This window comes from Rhinolophus ferrumequinum, chromosome 10 (genome assembly GCF_004115265.2).
Source record: "Rhinolophus ferrumequinum isolate MPI-CBG mRhiFer1 chromosome 10, mRhiFer1_v1.p, whole genome shotgun sequence".
In the NCBI taxonomy this organism is placed as follows: domain Eukaryota; kingdom Metazoa; phylum Chordata; class Mammalia; order Chiroptera; family Rhinolophidae; genus Rhinolophus; species Rhinolophus ferrumequinum.
The window spans coordinates 74,466,342-74,474,608 of record NC_046293.1 but is presented as its reverse complement, the minus strand read 5'-3'; positions in this window follow the sequence as shown (position 1 = coordinate 74,474,608).

The window sequence follows — 8,267 nt, the reverse complement described above, 5'->3', positions numbered from 1 at the left end:
TCTTCGTGCTTCTATGATGTTGAGGAGGAATGAATGTATTGCCAACACCATTTATCTAAGGAATACAATTTCTTGGAAAACTTAAAAATATTGGATACTACTACTAACAGGTCCAACAGTGCTATAGAAGCTACAAAAAATTTTTAAATGATTTAGATATCATTTTTTGAGGGCTTATACTGCCAGTCATGGTTCTATTATCATATTTCATCTGTTCAACAAGCCAGTGAGGGAGGTATTATTAACTAATTTTTATAGAAGAAGACACTGAGGTTCAAAGACTGACTAATATCACACAGCCTGTCAGGAACTTCCAGAATTTAATCAAAGATTTCCAAACTTATAATCCCCTAAACTCCTACTCTTTCTAGTACCCGAAGTGAACTGTTCAATACATCAGAAATAGAGGACACTTAAGAGCCCAGCAATGAATGATTCCAAGTTAGAGGAATAGAACAATTATTGTGATTATTCACACTCCCCAAGTTCCTTTTTTAATGCAGAGTAATCAAAGTATTTGAATTCCAAAACACCCAAATAATTGTCTCATTCCTTTCTTTTACTTTGCCCAAAGAAATTAAATGAAAACAAAACAAAACAAAAAAATTTCACCATCAAAATTGTTTCAATTACATGAAGAAATAATAAAGAAACTTCTTTAAAATTCCTTGAATGTGCTGATAGTGAAGGCCATGCACATTTCCAATCATCATTTAGGAAGACCAGCTATCTTACCACTTAAACCCCATGGCTCTGGAGTTCTGACTTCCAGTATCCAAATTCTAGTTCTAGAAAATACTTTCTTAGACAATGATGTAACATTTCTGAATCTAATATTCCCCATGCATACTCATATAATGGGAATAATAATATGCCTATGAATCACTTAGGGTGTTTGACTGTAAGTTTCACAAAACTACTCAAAACAAACTTAGAAACCAAAATTCAATGGCTCACATAAATTAAGAGTTCAAAGTTTTTGAGAATGCTTTGATCCCAGCTCTGACTCTGTTTTTCTAAGGTTTTGAGCCGATGTTGGCTTACTTCAGGGTAGCCAAACCGTTACTCTCGTCGTGAGCCCCATATCTCAGAGTGTTCTGTCCAGAGTAAGAGCCTTTCTCTTCTCACAACCATCAAATATAAGCCCTACAAGTTCCATCCAGATTTCATTATTTTACATGCCCTTGCCTGCCCTTTAAAATCATTTCTACAGCAACGAGAATGGGAAGGAATACTCTTGGTGATTTAGGTCAATGTGTTGATCTGCGGTAGGCTGTCTTTTTTCATTTTTTTCATTTTATTTTACTTATTTTTAATTTTATTTCAATTACAGTTGATATTCAATATTATTTTATATTAATTTCAGGTGTGCAGCTTAGTGCTTAAACATTTATATAATTTAAGAAGTGATTCCCCCTGACTAGTCTAGTACCCACCTGGCACTATACATAGTTATTACCATATCATTGACTATATTCCCTATGCTTTACTTTATATCCCCATGATTATTTTGGAACTACTAATTTGTACTTCTTTTCTACCTTATGACCCAGCAATTCCACTCTTAGGTATCTATCCAGAGAAATCCAAAATGCTAATTTGAAAAAATTTATGCACCCCTATGTTTCTTGCAGTGCTATTCACAATAGCCAAGACGTGGAAACAACAGAAATGCCCATTGATAGATGACTGGATTAAGAAATTTTGGTACATTTATACAATGGAGTATTACTCGCCATAAACATCCATATAATTTGCAACGACATGGATGGACCTAGAAGATACTATCCTAAGTGAAATAAGTCAGTCAGAGAAAGACAAATACCATATGATATTACTTATATGTGGAATCTAAAGAATAGAATAAATAAGAAGCATAAATTGGGGTAGGCTGTCTTAAACAGACCACATAGTGACATCACAGTGAGGGAAGAGACCGGAATGGTGACCAGCAATGCCAAACAATGCCCCCTGTAGCCTGCCTTATGGAGTGGTTGAAGAACTGAAAGAAATAATTTGTGTAATGTGTCTAGCAGAGCTTCTGACAGACAATAAAAGATACATAAACACTAGATAATATTCCAATGCTTTCAGTACTTTATTTCATTTCATGTGATGATTTTATCAGCAGAAAACCTGAAGTGTAGAAGACAAGATTATATATAGTATCTTAGTAATAATTTTTCTAGGATGCTTATTCTACATGACTGAATTAGACCGTTGTTATTTTACATGCTGAATTTGGCTTGTACAGAGAGCCAAACTATATAACTTGAGGCAAACAATTCTTTGCTCTCACCTTCCCTCATTTTTTTTTCATGAAAAATGTTTATAAATTAAATTAATCATTCAGCAGTGATTCATTTGGCAACAAAAACTATAGTAGAGTAATTTCATTAACTAGTTCATTGGTTCTCAAGCTGCATGTATTTGTGATACACTTTCAAATTCACCAATTTTTGCTGAATATTTAAAAGGATTAAAATAAAAATGGATGATTTTTTTTAAAGACATATGTCAGAAAATTAAAGGGAAGAAAACTCCTCATGCAGTTATTCAAATATCCTCTTCAGAACTGAGCCAATGTGTGGTTTTATTTTCTACCCTGAAAACACTCTCATGAACTTGTAAGACAAAGTTTTCACCTATTCTGATAAACATGTCATTCCTTTTTCTTCAATTTCTCTTTCCCCACACTTTTTTTTAATTGTAAGTGATTCTATGTCACTTCACCCAAACCAGCTTTTCATAATGATAATAATAGATAAAACTGATGAGTACCTATTCTTTCCTGGAGTCTGTTCTAAATTTTTTGTATGCATTAAATCTTTTAATCTTCAAAATAGTAACGTTTCTTGTGAAGGATTGCTATTATGGTCCTTTACGTAGTAGCACACATTTTTGTGAACCCTTGGGTAAGTCTATCTTTTATAGCAATCTGTGCTTCAAGGAGTTATTTTTATACTCATAGTCTGAATAAATCACTCCAACAAAGAATACTTATATTGCCATCCCTCCACCATAAGTCACCATGCACAGGGGCCCCGCAGTTCCTGAGTTTATAACTTCATATTAATGTCCATGAAAAGACTGTCCACCTGTCTCTGAATCACAGTTTTAAGTTCCCAGAAGAGAGAATCTGATTGGCCCAGCTAGGGATAAATGTCCATAAATGATTCATTCAGCTACATCCAGGAGGGAGAATCTTTTTGAGATGGAGGAGGAGAAGGAAGGGGAGGAGGAACAGGAGGAAGGAAAAAGGACAAAATATACCATAGGCTGATCAGGTTTTGCTGTTAGTAATAATATCTCTGATAAAAGGGAGCTGCATTACATCAGTGCTCAACGGGATTGGAGGAAATTGGGATGTACAGAGATCAGCAGAGGCTGAACAAAGGGAAAGAGACTTTACAGAGACAGTTCCTTAGCTTTCTGTCTAAGGGTCTGAGCAAATGCTTTAGTGACGAGCATGGGAAATTTATGAATTATTTATAGTTATTTAATTGTGTTTAACTGCACAGCACACTTGGTTTTCTCTGTTGTGTGAGCTGAATCATTCTCATTCAATTTCTCTTAACTTGAGTCACAGAAATCTTCCTAATATTATTATAAAGGTATATTGGAATAGGGACTTCCATCAGAAATGGTAGTTAAGATTCTTATACTCAGAGAGGGCAGACCACATAATTAGCAAGCCTTATCAAATACTGCAGTAATAAGATGTGTCTGTCTGGAGGTATTCTGTTATTATACTTATTCTGTAAAAAAAAAAAAAATGTTATTTCTACAAGCAAAGAAGTGAAATAGAATATCAAAATAAAACCCAAACTAAGGACTTTTACTCAGAAGTGCATTAATCAGTAGTTTCCTGGCCATGATGTTTATAGATGGGAGTCTCTTTACATTTTTTTCATAGAGAGCAATTAATTTACACTCTGACTGAATTCTGGGCAGAAGCTATCTACGATGAGCTTCCTCTCTTAGCATATTTGACCTTTCTCTCCACTGTCCTGAAGAACACTAGTTTTATTCATTAACATGGAGAACCACGGATGTTTTTCAAGAAGCTAACAAGTTAATATATGTAATGTCCATCGTGCATATTAACATATAGAATACAAAACAGAATAGGACCTTGCATTGTCAATTCAAACCTAATCTCAGATTAGGAATCTGAATTGTATCTCACATCCAGGTTCATTTAAAGGGGGAAGTTGTAAGACGACAATGTTTGGTATTATCAGTCTTTTAACAATTCCAGTTTCTGTGTAATAATACTTCATTCCAGTTTTAATTTGCGTTTCCCTGGTGACTAATGATGCGGAACATGCTTTCGTGTTTTTTTTTGGCCACCTGAATCTTCTCTCTTTTCTATACCTTTGTCTTTTCCCCATTTATAAAATTGAGATGTATGTTTCTCTTATTGATTGATTTTCTTAATCTTTTTGATTAATTAGGTATTGAATAACATACATATTCTGAAGACAAGTTCTCTCATGGATGTACGTGAGACAATTATCTTCGTTCAGTTAGTGGTTTACCTTTCCTCTTTCATAATTGTGTCTTTTGTGGAATAGCTATTCTTAATTTTATAAAAACAATCTTATCAGTCTTTTCTTTTATGGTTTGCTTTTTGTGAACTGTTTCAGGAATTTTTACATACCTCACGCACATAAAGATATTCTCCTATATTTTATTCTGGAAGCTTTATTATTTTATCTTTTACATTTACATTTATGATCCATCTCAAATTAATTTTTATCAGTCAATGTTTATTTATATTATTTATGAATATCCAACTGACATAACACCATTCATTGAAAATACCATCTTTGTACAACAAACTCCAGTGTTGTCACAAAACTGATGAACAAATTTGTGTGAATCCAGCTCTGAACTCTCTATTGTTTCCTTAATCTGTATGTCTATCCTTGTGCCAATATCACACATTCACAATTACTACAGCCTTATAATAAGTCTTGATATCTAGTAATATAAGTAATCCAACTTGATTCTTCTTCAAAATTTCCTTGACTCATATAAATCCTGTGCATTTTCTTATATATTTTAGACTTAGTTTGTTAATTTTCATTTAAGAAAAGCTGCTTGGGGGTGGCTGGTTAGCTCAGTTGGTTAGAGCGTGGTGCTGATAGCACCAAGGTTGCTGGTTTAATCCTGCATGGGCCACTAGGAGCTGTGCCCTCCTTAAAAAAAAAAAAAAAAAGGAAAAAAGAAAGAAAGAAAAAAAAAGCTGCTTGGATTTTGTTTAATCTACGATGTCTGACAATTAAGTTCGCAAACTCATCCTAGAAAAAGTGCTACATATCTCATTGCTGAATATCACCACGGTCACCTTCAAAGTACTCCCCTTGGGAAGCTATGCACCAATGCCGGCTCCTAGTCCACCCTTCAAAGCAATTTTGGAACCTTTATTTCTGCAATGGCTATCAGAGCTGTTGTCATATTACCCTTGATGTCCTACATGTCATCAAAATGTCTTCCTTTCAATATTTCCTTTATCTTCAGGTAAAGAAAGAAGTCATTGGGGGCCCGATCAGGTGAGTAGAGAGGGTGTTCCAATACAGTTATTTGTTTACTGGCTAAAAACTCCCTCACAGACTGTGCTGTGTAACTGGTGCATTGTCAGGATGCAAGAGAGCCATGAATTGTTGGTGAAAAGTTCACGTCGTCTAACTTTTTCACACAGCCTTTTCAGCACTTGCAAATAGTAAACCTAGTTAACTGTTTGTCCAGGTGGCACAAATTCATAATGAATAATCCCTCTCATAGCAAAAAGGTTTAGCAACATTGTTGCAACAAATTCACGAACTTAATTGTCAGACCTCATATAGATTAATTTAGATGGGGTATAAAATCTTTCATGTTTCAGTGTTCTATTGCCCATTAACAAATTACCACAAATTTGGGGAATTAAAAAACACTGTTAATTATTTCATTTTCCTTAGTCCAAAATCTGGGCATAGTTTGTCTTTGTTCTCTGCCCCGGACCAGGGCTCACAGGCTGCAAACTGTTGGCAGAGTCTGAGGTCTGATCTGAGGCTCAGGATCCTCTTCCAAGTATTTGCTCCTTTTTATGTTTTGCATAGATCACCTTATTTGACTAATTGTTGTGAAAACCACAGTTTGACTGCATCCTGTTCCAGATGGAAAATAAATTAAAGCATAGGGAATGGTATATGGAGCAGAAAAGGAGAGACGAAGAGACAGCTAAATAATCCAAGAAGATGGGGTGGGGAAGGAGGAAAGGAAGTAACAGCAAGAAGAAACACAGAGGGCACCCCAAAAAATGTATATCTGTTTTAAGAAAAGAAAAAACTGTATTAAAATTGTAATACTCAATACATACCGATAACAAAAGATGAATACAAGTCCTATGTATACATTTTTTTGGCACCCCCGGTACAAAAGCCCTGGAGAAAACAGCCCTAAATTAAACATGTCCAGCAAGTAAAGCCTGATTAAGATTATTCGTATCTGCATTATGTAAGTCAGGCCTGGAAGGAGGAGTAGTTAAATAACCAGCATAAGACAGACAACCCAGATACCTTCTAAAATAGGAGGGACAAGAAGACCGGTCAGTAGACGGATGGAGATGTTGCGAGGAAGTTAAAACCCCATTTCTGCTGGCTTTCCCTTACCCCGGCCTTGTTTTTGGGTAAGTTTAGGAGTGAGCAACATGGGTGGGCAATACATTACACTGCGGTTTTCACCAAAAATTTCATCAGCATTGGCCTTGGGTGAATCCTGGCCCTAGGTCAGACACCGCGAATCCAGCTGGCTCCTCAACCTCACAGTTCATGCAGGCGAGAACCGAGCCCCAGCTCTGGGTCAGCATTCTGGATGAACTCAGAGATGAAACTCACCTGTCGCGTACAGACGTGGCCTGAGATGTCCTCCATCATTCCTTTAATGCTGCTGAAGCCCTGTGGCTGGACGTAGGCTGGTAGATGCCGGTGGTGAGGTTCATATCGTGTCCGCTGTCTGTGCTGCCAATACAAGTACCTGGGAACTAATATGGACTTCCAGGAAGACAGACTGCATGACTGGTGGAGCAGCTGGTAACCTAAGGCCTGGTTGTCAGAGGGGCCGATGGGTACGGGTCAAAGGCAATGCAGTATGTGGAACTGGTGCAGCCATCAGTCACAATTTCCTTGAGGAGCCCTAGGATCTTCTAGATCTACTGGTTGTACAGGGTGAATCCTGAAGGTGATTGTAGCCTGGATCATGGTGAGAATGACATTCACCTTGACTCCTGCATTAAACATAGTAAGTGCCATGAAGGTCCTTACCAGCTATAGTTACGTGATTTCTCTCCATTAACCTGAGACCTCGGTCTCTCTCTACTTTAGATCTGCCTCAGGGGCCCTCAGCGGTCAGGAATCAGTATTTGTTCCTTGACTCTGTAGAACTTATGGCAGCTTTTTTTTGGCAAGAGTGGGAGGCGAGAGAATCTCTGACTTCTTCCTTCTTTGCTTCTAAACCCTCTTCAAAGGGCTCATGGGATTAGTCAGCCACACCTAGGATAATTGCCATTTTTCTTAACTGCAACTGATTAGGGATCTGAATTATATCTGCAAAATCCCTTCACCTTGGCCATATTCTGTGGGTTAGAAGTGAGTTAAAGGTCCTGCCTACAGGCAAGAGGACACTGTACAAGGGTGTGAATCATTAGGTCTCATTTTTAAATTCTGCCTAGTGCAAAGGAGTAAGTCTTCCAATCCAGGAACAATGAGCTCTCTCTATTTATTTATGCCACTTTAAACTTCTTTCAGAAATATTTTGTAGTTTGCATTATAGAAGTTTACTGCATCTATTGGAAGATTTATTTCTAGGAGTTATATTTTTTGTGCTCTTATAAATGATATTTTAGTGTTATTTTCTAATTCCTGTTTTCAGCATATGGAAATAAAATTTACTTTTGCACATTAACTTTGAATCCAGCAATCTTGCTAAATGTACACAGAGCCTTTTACTAGTTTATATGCAAATATTACTAGATTTTATATACACACAATAATATCCTCTGATTCCCTCTTTTCCCCCCAATCTTTATACTTTTTACCAGCTTCTTGCACTCTAAAGAACGTATAGTACAGAATTAAATAGAAGTAGCAATAATGGCATGTTTGTTTTGTTCCTGACCTAAGGGGAAAATGTTAAATATTTCACCATGAGTAAGTTTACTTCCCTGTCTTTGTAATTTTTGGAAAGATTTTTTTTTTGTATCATTATTGAGTGTTGAATAT